This window comes from Chiloscyllium punctatum, chromosome 6 (genome assembly GCF_047496795.1).
Source record: "Chiloscyllium punctatum isolate Juve2018m chromosome 6, sChiPun1.3, whole genome shotgun sequence".
Lineage (NCBI taxonomy): Eukaryota > Metazoa > Chordata > Chondrichthyes > Orectolobiformes > Hemiscylliidae > Chiloscyllium > Chiloscyllium punctatum.
In genome coordinates this window covers 119,535,689-119,548,275 of record NC_092744.1, presented here as the reverse complement: position 1 = coordinate 119,548,275, position 12,587 = coordinate 119,535,689, and the positions used below count along the sequence as shown (strand labels likewise).

The 12,587-nt window shown below is 44.2% G+C and overlaps 1 non-coding gene across 1 annotated transcript; it reads left to right on the top strand.

Annotated features, from left to right (window-relative positions):
* The first annotated feature begins 8,603 nt into the window (after positions 1 to 8,603).
* On the top strand, positions 8,604 to 8,685 carry trnas-gcu (transfer RNA serine (anticodon GCU)). The gene has a single exon. It is a non-coding gene; the product is annotated as a tRNA-Ser (tRNA).
* Positions 8,686 to 12,587: the final 3,902 nt, after the last annotated feature.

Below are 12,587 nucleotides of genomic sequence, written 5' to 3'. Positions count from 1 at the left end.
GGAATAGGGGACTAGGCAGTTGAAGAGAAACAGTTAGGGAATCCAGGAATAGCCTGATGTCTCCCTCCCAATTAAGTTTCCCAGTTTGGAAGCTGATGTAGGTGTTGGCTGCTCAGGTGAGTGTAGTCAGAGCCATGTCTGTGGTACCACAAGCAGCCTAAATGTACAGAAGAGGAAGGAGGAGCAAAAGGCACAGGGGAGACAGGAAATTGAAGACGATGTCAGCATGTATATAATTCCAGGAAAAGTGGGGTTACGAATGTCACTGTGTCTGCAGGACATTCGTCCGAGGGCCAGTGAACAGTCAAATGTCATGTCCAAGTTGGTCGGAATGACCTGGGTAGGAAGGGTGAAGTGGTCTGGGCATCAGAATTTAGGGAGCTAAGTGGATGGCTACAAGCGGGACCTCAAATGTGGCAATCCCTGGAATACTCCCAGTGCCGTGTCCAAGTGAGAACAGAACTCGGAGTTTTAGGTAGATGACACTGTCACTGGAATGATGATGCAGGAGGAAGGGTTTCAGATTTCTGGGAAATTGGGACTGGTTCTGGGGAAGGCAGCAACTGTACAAGCCGGATGTGCTAACGCCACAGAGCTGGGACTAAATGTCATACGGGGTGTGTGGGAGGGGTTGAAAATAACTTGGTGTGTGCTTAGGATCCAAACAGGAATCGTAGAGTAGCCTAGCAGGATTCTCAAAATAATGGGGGATGTGGTTGGTACTAATTTACGGCAACAAGTTTATCAGTGGAAGATGGAGTAAGAAAGAAAGCCTTAATCTGAGGTTCTCTGCATAGACATGAATACCCGGAGTGCGGGGAGTTCCAGATGCAGATTGGTGTGTGGAAATCTGATGGATTGATCACCGAGAGCTGGCTCAAGAATGGCAGGACTGGGTGTTAAATATTGCTGAGTATAAAGGATTCCAAAATGATAGAAGGGAAGGGAAAGGATGAAGGTAGACGTATTGATTTAGATTAGCGTTAGTTAAGGAGTCCAAGAGAAAGACGATCCATCCAAGGACAGAATGAATTTGGCTGGAGCTACAGAACAAAAAGTATACAATTACACTGTGAGGTACAGTCTGTCGGCCAGCAACCAAAGAAATGATGGAGTGAATAAATATGCAGGGTCATTTCAGAGCGATGACAATACTACAGATTAGTTCTACCGAGAAACTTAATTTATCCAGATATAGACAGAGATGCTGGTGGTGAAGAGTCACGAGGGGCAAGTGTTCCAGGATTACATGGAAGAGAGCTGACTGCAGGAGTATGTGTCCAGCCCAAGAGAGCCCAAGAGACCTGCTATTTGGGAAAGAGGTGGTGCAAGTGGATCCATTGTCGGTAGGGGATGGTTTTGGGGCACAGCGATCATTTTATTGTAAAGTTCAAGATGATGGTAGAGAATGACATGCAATAATTGAGATGAAGAAACATTAGTTGATTGAGAGCCGCCTTCAATGAGGCAAGAATGAAGCTGGAAACTTTTCAGTAAGGCCTGTGAAATGGTAGCTTAAAATAGTGTGAACCCAGTCAGGTTGAGCTGGGGTTATGGAGATGCGGCTGTAGTGTGATCACGACTGAGAATAGCAAGTTTACCAAATTTGTAGAAATCTAACAGGCTTTTCATTGCACCACAAAGTTTGTGAATTTGAACCGCACCAGAATTGGAGTTTAGTTCAGTTTTCAGCTGAATCATTGACTGTTGTGCTGATTCATCGCCAATTCCTTTCTTCTGGAGTTCTTGTCCCTGCTACTGACCAGAGGCAATTCCTTACCTTCTTGGTTGTGAGTTTTCACGGAATCATGATTAGACCAGAACCAGATGCTCACTCGCAAAACCTGCAAATTTCGTGCAGAAACCCATTGTCTCTAAACACATTTCCCTCCCAAATGCATAGAAATGTTCGATTGCTTAAATGTCTTTATCCCGTTCTGTGGCAGGATGTTGTGGATGAGCTGGGTAAAGACATTGACGTGTTTGGTCAGCCATGATGATATCAAACGGTGTGTAGGACACGTATTTGGACAAGCCTCCAACTGTTCCTGTCTTTCTGTGCTGTTTCTTACAGAAGGTTTTCAAAATTAACCTGATGGGGGCAATGTGAACCTACACAACGGAATATCAAAGTCCTCCTCTTTACCCCACCGCTCTCACAGCCAGAACAGACAGCTCCTATTGCTGCTTTAGATCAGACAGTGAAGGATTCTCTCAGGTGCTCTGTAAGACTGCGTGCTCCTTCACACAGGTTTCCAACTGGGTACATGGAGCAAGCAAACGTGTGGATATTGGGATTCAGGGACTATTACTGAAAGCAAAATATTTCATGTTACCTGTATGAATTTTCAGAAGGAATTTGGCGAACTTTCATTGATTCGAATTCTGTGCCGAATGAAGCCGATCGAAGGACAATCCCTGCGACAGCGGCAATGTAACATTGTCTGTAAGCAACGCAGGAACCAACAGAAACCCATTTTTCAATGTTGTGTATTTTTTTCACATTTTTGGTGTCCTTTTTTTATCCTTTTCGTGAACCTGATGCTTCAATAATCACAGGTTCATGTCAGTTTCACCTTTTCTGCAATAGCTTTAATTTCAGAACCAGACGGTTCAGGGAAATGAAGCAGGGTGAGTGACTGAGGTACCAGTGGGGCAGCACACCACCACCAAAGATCCCACAGTGTTGTGGTCCAATGGTTTGTACTGCTGCCTCAACAGGGTCTAAAGTTCGATTCTAGCCTCGGTGGACTGTCTGTGTCGAGTTTGCACATTCTCCCGTGAATGTGTGGGTTTTCTCCGGATGTTCCAGTTTCCTCCCATAGTCCAAAGGTTGTGCAGGTCAGGTGAGTTGGTCATTCTAAATTGCCCATAGTACATTTGTCAGAGGGGAAATGTTTCTGGTTGGGTTACTCTTCGGAGGGTTGATGTGGACTTTTGGGTCCGAAGCGTCTGTTTCCATACTGTAGGGAATATAATAATCACAGCAAAACTAGAGCAGTTGAGTTACAGTTCCCAAGGTCCGTGAAGGTCACATGACAGGTTCGCTGTCTGCGGCTCCAGTCACACAATTCGTCAGCGCCGTATACTTAAAGGTGCATAACATGCCAAGGTTGTAAGTTCAATGCTTATCTAAAGATGCTGTTACCAGGGATTATTGAAGTATCAGACTGAAGCGCAGTAGGAAACAATGTTGAGTAAAGTAGTATTGGCTTGGAAATTCCAGTTTCTGATGTGGGGAAATGTTTTGCCGTTGTTAAATATGCCAATTATTAATAGAAAATCTGCAAATATTCCCCAGGTGAATATCCATCTATGTATAGAGAACCAGAGGTGAAGTTTTAGCATGATGACCTTCCTAAAATTGCTGACCCAGCACTGGATTACATCCTGGGAAAGTCTGTAAAAATCGTTTCACATCATTCAACTTCCTGCAAGCTGCACAGCGCATTCAATCAATCGAAAGTATAAGATTTAACTCCTTGTGGAGTTTGACTGTTGTCAGTAAACCTGGTAAAGGATCTGGGAAAGTAGTTTTGCTGTTGGGAGGAACAAAGGATCAAACTGGAATCAGGTTGAGTCTTCGCGCAGGATTTTTCAAGCGGAGATAAAAGAGAATTAATTGGACTCACTCCCCTTTCGGTTGATTATGACCAAATGTTCAAGACAACAGATAGCAATGACAATGATATTTTACATCGACAGGCCAAATCTTGCTCACTAGAGTCACCACAGTATTACAGACCAGGTGAGCGAGGGACATGATGATCCTTGTGGAAACCTGAGACAGTGAGAGAATTAATCCCACGCTGTTGGTCTCATTTTTCTCTTAAACCAGTTAGTCAGTGGACTGAGCTAACTGACTTCCATTCAATGCAGAGCTAAACCAAACAGCTCAGTGCATTTACAGTATTAAATATTTCATGTCGAATGAGTTGCTGCACCTTCCAACTCCACCAGCTGTTCTTATACTTAACATTTTCACTTGCAGGTGTTATGCAATTTCTTTCCTATGAATGTTCACCAATTCGAGAATGTTTCCATTTTGCATCTCCATCCAGGAAGTCCAGAATCACTGTCGCTGTTTAATTCTCCCTGTGGCTGCGTGGGTTTGCTCAGGGTGCTCCTGTTTCCTCCCACAGTCCAAACATGTGCAGATTAGGTGAATTAGCTGTGTTAAATTGCCCGTACTGTTAGGGGCAGGGGTAAATGTAGCGGAATAGTTCTGGGTGGATTGCGCTTCAGCGGGTCGTTGTGGACTTGTTGCTCAACAGGGCCTGTTTCCAAACTATAAGTAATCTAATGTAATCTAATATAATTCATTCCTTGTCTGCTTGCATTCGCTTTCCAACCTTCTTTATCATGTCCCGATGTGTTTGAAGTTCTAACGTCTAGTTTCCACTCATCTAAACGACGGAATTTCCCTCGTGTTTACTCGTAACAACTTCACATCAGCTGAATAACCTCTCTTCGGACACAACTAAGTCTTTCCTGAGTTCTCCCGCATTATTCCTTATTTAATGCTACCATCCCTTTAAACCCCCTCTTTTCATTTCTCGTGGCTTTATCTACCAGTAAACCTCATTTCCATCGTTAATAACGACATGGTATCATGGCCGTGTCATTCCTCGCGTCTTCATAGTCCAGTAAACACTGACCGTGTCTTTCATCATGTCTTTATATCCCTGTATATTTCAACCTGAGAAAGGATGCTGGGTCCAATTCAATGATTGAAAACTCACCACTAAGCTATGCAAACCTATAACCGACACAGGAATGGTGGAAACAATTTCAATTACAGCTGAATCGATTGGTTGCAACAGAATCGGGTCAAATCCCAGTTACATACATGACTGTTGCTCTTATAGTTATTTGTTCTCGACGTGTGCTGAAGTAACACAGTGAGGGATCAATTACTATTGCCAGTCATACTTAAGCGGTTCGGTATGAAATGCTGAAGTTGTGAGATCAGAGCAGTTTTTATTGACATAGACCATTCACTGTTCGAATATCAGTCTTAGGAACTAGACAGAGAGCGATTTTGAACGAAATTTGAGCAGGGAAGTTTACTCCATGGCGTAACACCAATTTGTGTGGTTACTTTGTTCTTTACCTCATTTGTGTGTTTTGCCTCTTTGGGGATTTTGAAGTTATCCTCTCTATACAAAAGTTCCGTGCTTTTGCACCATTATACAAAAGATGCTTTACAATAACACCCAACGCTGTTTCGGTCAACTTGCACAGATATTGACCCCTGGAAAGAGCACTGTGCACTCTTCTCGAGTCTGGAAAATAATTTGCTGCATTCTCGCTCTTGTGGCTCTTTTCATTACATCGGTTTCTGTTCTTCACGGAATCCAATTCAGCAGATCTTGTCACTGAGTCATTTCTTTATATGTGTTCAGATCATGTCAGCAGAATATCACAGTCCATTACCCAGAAGTCAGACCATACTCAAGGAACCGTACTCTGCTCTTGATCATTTCATGAACATCAGGGAGAAATATCAATGCTCTTCAAAACTTAATAACCTGTTTTTCAGAAGCAAGATAAACAGTTCCAGGTTTCTGCTTTTGTTGTCACACGGACCACGATTGTAAATGCTGGAACCAGTTGAGACTGTCAGCTCTCCCACATCCATTTTCTCCCCAGGAAGTGTTCACCTGATGGTCTGAATTGATTTCTTCTAAAAAGAAGAATCTTTTTATCCATTGATTTCTGGTTTTGTGGCCCACAAGGCTCCCGCTGGGCCTCTGTACATCGTGCTGACGACAGCAGTTTCCCGCAGTCTTCCTTTTTTTTGGAGAAAGTACCTTCGAGGATGACATCAAAAGATGTTGGCTGTTACTGTGTGATACTCCACCAATGGAGACAGCTCTATCAATGGAGGCAGCTCAGTCTGCTGGGATGGGATAATTTCTGCAGTGTGTCCTGCGGATCAGATACAGTGCACAGATCATACAGAGTGCGAGCGCTCAAAAAGGCCAATTGGTCACTCGTACCTGTGTCAGCGCGGGAGTTACAAAATATGGGTTAAAGCGGAAACACTGGGGATTGGATCATGTTTCAAGTGTTTACGTGAGGCAGGAAGCAGAAAAAGATACACTGTGAAGCGATTGGGATCTGACGACAGGAGCAGCAAATAGGTTGTACAGCGCAGAGGAGAGCTTTGAAGTATTGAATTCTGATTGATGGGCCGATCATGCTTTCACTAGGCCACGCTACTACAGTTGATAATATGTCAGTGTCTCTCAGCATTGTGATGTCACAGGCAAATATCACCATTACACTGCAGGAAATTCCTTTTTCCAATGTGAGGGCACTCTTTATGTAAAATAGCTTTAATATTTAATTCTTTCTCATAAATAATTCCACTCCATCTCAGTGTATTGTATTGTCTTCTTTCCACTGTATCTGTCATTGTGCCTGCACTGAAGTTGATTTGCTCCTTCTGCGTGTCTTTTACAGTCTGGGTGATATGATGCATTTGTACTGATCCACCTTCTGACTGAATTTTCCACTTCACTTCAGCCCGCCCTAACGTCTGTATCTGATACCATTCCCGTTGTCTGGGTGTTAAGTGCTCGTCTCAGATCCAGCCTGCCCTCACCCAAAATAAACGCAAAACTCAGACACACTGTGATCAATGCAATCCAGGGACATCTTCACTCCGAGGTCATTGATTATTCCTAGGAGAAAGTTCGGACAGCAGATGCTAGAGATCAGAGTCTGGAGTGTGGTGCTGGAAAAGCACAGCAGGTCAGTCAGCATCTGATGAGCAGGAGAATCCACATTTCAGGCATAAGCCCTTCAACAAGAATAAGGTTTGTGAGTCGGGACTGAGAGATAATTGGAAGGGATTTGGCGATGGGGGGGATGGGGGAAAGCGGTGGTTGGATGAAGGTGAGGGAGAAGATGAAAGTTCAGAAGGAACAGTGATGTAATGGGTTCAGAGGGCGGTGCCAATTTTGAGGCTTGGGACTTGGGGCAAGGGAAATGAGGAAACTGTTCAAATCCACACTTATCCCGTGAGGTGACAGAGTCACAAAGCGCAATATATGGCGTTCGTCCTCCAGGTATTCGGTGGTTATGGTTTTGCGCTGAAGGAGGCCCAGGACCTGCACTCTTTGACGCAGTGGGAGGGGGAGTTGAAGTGTTCAGTCACTGGATGGTGAAGTTGCTGGGAACGGGTGTCCCAAAGATGTTCTCTGAAATGATCTGCAAGAAGGTGTCCTGTCTCCCTACTGTCGAGGAGACCACACTGGATTCAACAGATGCAGTAGATGACATTGTAAGTTGTAGGTGAATTTCTAACTGAAGTGGAAGGATCCCTTTGTGCCTTAGACGGAGATGAATGGAGTGGTGTGGGAGCTGCTTTTACCCTTCCTGCGGTGGCAGGGACATGTGCCAGAAGTGGGGTGTGTGTTTATTGGGGGTTGTAGACCTGACAAGGGGTTCGTGGAGAGAATGGTCTTTTCAGAATGCTGATAGGTGTGTGGAGGGAAATATATACCTGATAGTGGGGTCTGTTTGGAGATTGCAGAAGTGGTGGAGTCTTATATGATTTATGCTGAGTTTGGTGGGATGAAAGTTGAGAACCATGGGATTCTGTCCTTCTTGCGGGAGGGGTGGGGTTTAAGGGTGGTGGTGAGTGAATTGGAGGAGATGCACTGGCGGGCATTGTCAAACACATGGGATGGAGACCAACTTGGACTTTCTGAGGTGAAATTGGTCATCCTGGGAAAAAATGCACTAGAGGCGGAGGAATTAGGAATAAGGGATTCTGTTTTTACACGAGGTGGGGTGGGAGGAGGTGTCGTATTGTTAGCTGCGGGAGTCAGTGGGGTTTAATATATGTCTGTCATTGGTCATTCCAAGAAATGGAAGGGAGTTGCCAAGAAGATCCAGGTGAATTTGAGGTCGGGGTGAAAGGTGTTGGTTGGTGAACTGTTCAACCTCCTCGTGGGAGCACAAAAGTGACGCCCAACACATTCATCAATGTAGCAGAGGATCAAGTGGAGAGAGGTGCCAGAGTAACTGCGAAACACGGATAATTCCACATATCTGACAAACAGGCAGGCAGGTATAGCTCGGTCACATGTGGGTGCCCATGGCTACCCCTTTGGTTTGGAGGAAGTGGGAGGATTGGAAGGAAAAGTTGTTGAGGGTGAGGACCAGTTCAGCCAGCTGGATGAGGGTGTCGGTGGAAGGGTACAAGTTGGGATGGGGCGAGATGAAGAACCAGAGGGTTTGGAGACTTTCGTCATGGCAGATGGATGTGCAGATGGACTGGATCTCCAAGGCGAAGATGACGCGTTGTCGACCAGGGAAACAGAAGTCTTTAGTGAGATTAAGTACATAAGTGGTGTCACAAACGTAGGTGCGAATTTCCTGGACTGGGGAGACAGGAAGGTGTTGACGTAGGAAGAGATGAGTCGGGTCAAACAGGCGCAGGCAGAGACAGCAGGTCTGAGGAAGGAGGTAGAATCGGGCAGTGTGGGGTTCATGGACAATGAGGTTGGAGGCTGTGAATGGGAGATTGGCCAAAGGTGATGAGATTGTGATGGTCTGGGAGATTATGTCACATCTTTTCATGCATACACGACGAGGTGGCCGAGAGGTTAAGGCGATGGACTGCTAATTCATTGTGTTCTGCACGCGTGGGTTCGAATCCCACTCTCGTCGCTATTTTCGGATTACCATACTGTCGTATTGAAATTGGAACTCCAATGGTAAGTTTGTCTGCATCGACCACATTATAAAACCTCAAAGATTAATTTGAGACTGATGCCTGAACTTAACGAAATGTAGACTGAAAGGGGATAATGAAAAGGAACGCGATTTTCTTTTCCAAGTCAAGTTGCTGTGAACGTTAATCTTATGAAAGAGATCCAGGGAAATCAAATAACGAGAGATGCGATGTGCATCTTTAATGCTATGGGATTCTTAATGAGTGTTTTGTCACATGAAATCTGGAGCAGGTTGGGTAGAAGTGATTCATCATGGTGGTAAGAGCACAGAGAGACACCACAAAATAATAGAGATATTTCAAAAGGTGCAGGGGGTGGGTGTAGCGGCACAGAAAACTGGTGTGAATGCACAGTAGAGAATTGCCGATGTGGGTGCCGTGATTGGCATGGACAGACTTACACATTGATCTCGCCCTTTCCCCCTTGCTCTTGCCATTGATGAAGGCTGGATATAAGACACAGATAAACACAAGATGTGGGAAGCAAACTCCCTCTCGTTATGTACACACTGGATGCATCACACTGAACTATGAACAACTGGAGAAATCAGCATGTTAACTGCAGGAAGTCAACGTAAACTGTGGATCAATAACCACAGAATGATGCAGCATAAACATCTAAAGTGTCTTTAAACGAATGTCATTAACAGACGTTTCGTTCTAATACCTAACATGGCTTTCATGGGAAACCAAGTCTCACAAACTTGATTGTGTTTTTTGAAGATGTAACAAAGAAGATTGATGAGGGCAGAGTAGAAGATGTGATCTATATGGACTTCATGGAGGACTGATTAGGAAGGTTAGATCTCATGGAATAAAGGGAGAACCAACCACTTAGATACAGAACTAGTTCAAAGGTAGACGACTGAGGGTGCCAGTGGAGCGTTGTTTTTCAGACTGGAGGCCTGTGACCAGTGGAGTGCCACAGTGATCGGTGCTGGGTCCTCGACTTCTTATAATTTACATAAATGATTTGGATATCAGCATAAGAGGTACAGTTAGTAAGTTAGAGATGACACCAAAATTGTAGGTGTAGTGCACAACGAAATGGGTAACCTCAGATTACAACAGGATCTGGCCAGATGGGCCAATGGGCTAAGAAATGGCAGATGGAGTTTAATTCGCATAAATGTAAGGTGCTGCATTTTGGGAAAGCAAATCTTAGCAGGATTTATAAAAATAAGGATAAGGGCTTGGGAATGTTGCTGAAGAAAGAGACCTTGGAGTGCAGGTTCATAGCTCCTTGAAAGTGGAGACGCAGGTAGATAGGATAGGGAAGAAGGCGTTTGGCATGCTTTCCTTTATTAGTCAAAGTATTGAGTACAGTAGTTGGGAGGACATGCTGCGCCTGTACAGGGCATTGGTTAGGCCACTGTTGGAATATTGCGTGCAATTCTGGTCTCCTGTCTATTGGAAAGATATTGTGAAACTTGAAAGGGTTCAGAAAGGATTTCCAAGGATGTTGCCAGGGTTCGAGGATTTGAGCGTTCGGGGGAGTCTTAACAGGCTGGCGCTGTTTCCACTGGAGCATTGGAGGCTGAGGGCTGACCTTATAGATGTTTACGAAGTTATGAGGGGCATGAATACGATAAATGGACAAAGTATTTCCCTGGAATCGGGGAGTCCAGACTTAGAGGGCATAGGTTTAGTGTGAGAGGGGAAAGATATAAAAGAGACCTAAGGGACAACGTTTTCACACAGACGGTGGTCGGTGTATGGAATGAGCTACCAGAGGATGTGGTGGCTGGTACAATTTCAACATTTAACTGGCTTTTGGATGGGAATATGAAGAGGAAGGGTATGGAGGGATATGGGCTGGGTGTTGGCGGGTCGGACTAGATTGGGTTTGGATATCTGTTCGGCGTGGACAGGTTGGACTGAAGGGTGTATTTCAATGACATCTCTATGACCACATTTCAAGGTGGATGGCAACAATACCAATGTTGTTTTGAAATTTTACACAGCGAACAAGTTCAATTTATATAATACAAATCACGTTCGCTCACAGGGAATAAAACTGTGATTTCATTACAAGCATTGTCCTTTTTAAGTAGCAGTTACTCAACATGAAAAATAAGATGTAATTTTTATTGAACATCCGTCAATTAACACCATTATCTTACTTCGGATTGACTGCAATATGCACATGCTAAATAAGGTTGAAGAAAGGAAGTATTTTAGTATGATTCGGGGGTGATGAAAAATAATATTAGGTTTTCTTGGTGCGGATATTCCACCAATGGCTCCAGTGGTGGAAATGGTCAGTGAGCAATATTACTATGATGGTATAGAGGTGAGGGAGCTGACAGGGATGGGAGCTCCCACCTCATCTGGAGCAGCGTCTGTAGACATGGACCAGGGAGCATTGTGACAGCAGACTGGGAGGTCCAACCACACCTGGAGCTGCTTTTATTAACATGGACCGGCAGGGAGCATTGGGACATCAGACTTCGAAATCCAACCTCATTTGGAGCAGCATCTTTTGACATGGACCAGGGAGCTTTGCAAGATCAGTCTCAGAACTCCAACCTCATCTGGAGCAGCTTTTCATGACATGGAGCAGCAGAGAGCATTGGGACATCAGACCGCAAGATCCAATCTCATTTGGAGCAGCTTCATTTGAAATGGAGCAGGGAGCTTTGCGAGATCAGTCTGGGAGCTCCACTCTCACCTAGAGCAGCTTTTAATGACTTGGAGCAGCAGGGAGCATTGGGACATCAGAGTGGGAGCTCCAATCTTACTTGCAGCAGCTTCTATTGACATGGAGCAGCAAGGAGCAATGGAACGTCAGGTTGGGAGCTGCAACCTCACCTGGAGCAGCTTGTATATACATGGAAGAGGAGGGAGGATTGGGATATTAGGCTGGGGGAAAGGATATTCAACCAATTTAATCTGAAGTAAAATAAGTCTCAACACCTCAGATGTTAGTTGATTTATGAAGAAGCTGTCGTGGGAAAAAAAAATTCTTTAGATATTGAAGTCAAGTCCTGGAAATATTCAGCTCAGGAACATGCATTAATACAGAGAGAAATGCGAGTGATGTTTCAGGTCTTTGACTTTTCTTTTCTGACCGACTCTACACTGGATTACATCACCAAAAGGACTTCTTCACTCATTTAATGTGACTTATTTCCTGCAAATATGAACAGGTCATTGACGCAATCTAAATATGAAAATTGTCAGAAATGCGATATTGTCATTAGGCTGGAGTTTACCTCGAATTATAGTGGAATTATAGTGGAAACGCAGCAAAATAAGTTGAAATTTCCTTGATCAGCAGTGATCTCGTTGAATGGCCGATCAGATTGTGAATGGTAGTTTTATTTGAGGACAACTTGAAGTGAATAATTGATGGTGATTATGTTTGATTTTTGTTCGTATTGGGACTGTTACAGTTATTGCTCATGTCCTTGTTAACACCAAAAGTCTGCAGAGTGTAAAATCTCAGCTGTGCATCTGGCCAGTGTTACAACCATTCGTATACCTGGCTACGGATGAGATGGTTATAGGTTCTAAATGTACTTAGCGCAAGAGCGTTGTGGAGATTCACAGTACATCCAAGCTTTTTTTTTGTTACACTGAGGTGGATAATATTTGGAATTTTCATCTCTACGAACGAAAATTATTTCACTGTCTTCGATAAGATAAACATTACCAAGGACAATCAGAGTCAAAAATCCCACAGCACCAAGTTTCATTGAACAGGCGTATTTGAAAGCAACAGCTTCTTCGACAGATGGTTGACAATTGTTGGACTCTAATCTGGCTTTGCGTGATTTTCAAATTTGTCCACCCCAGTCCAACATCAACACATCCAAGTCAGGGGGACCCTCGAAAC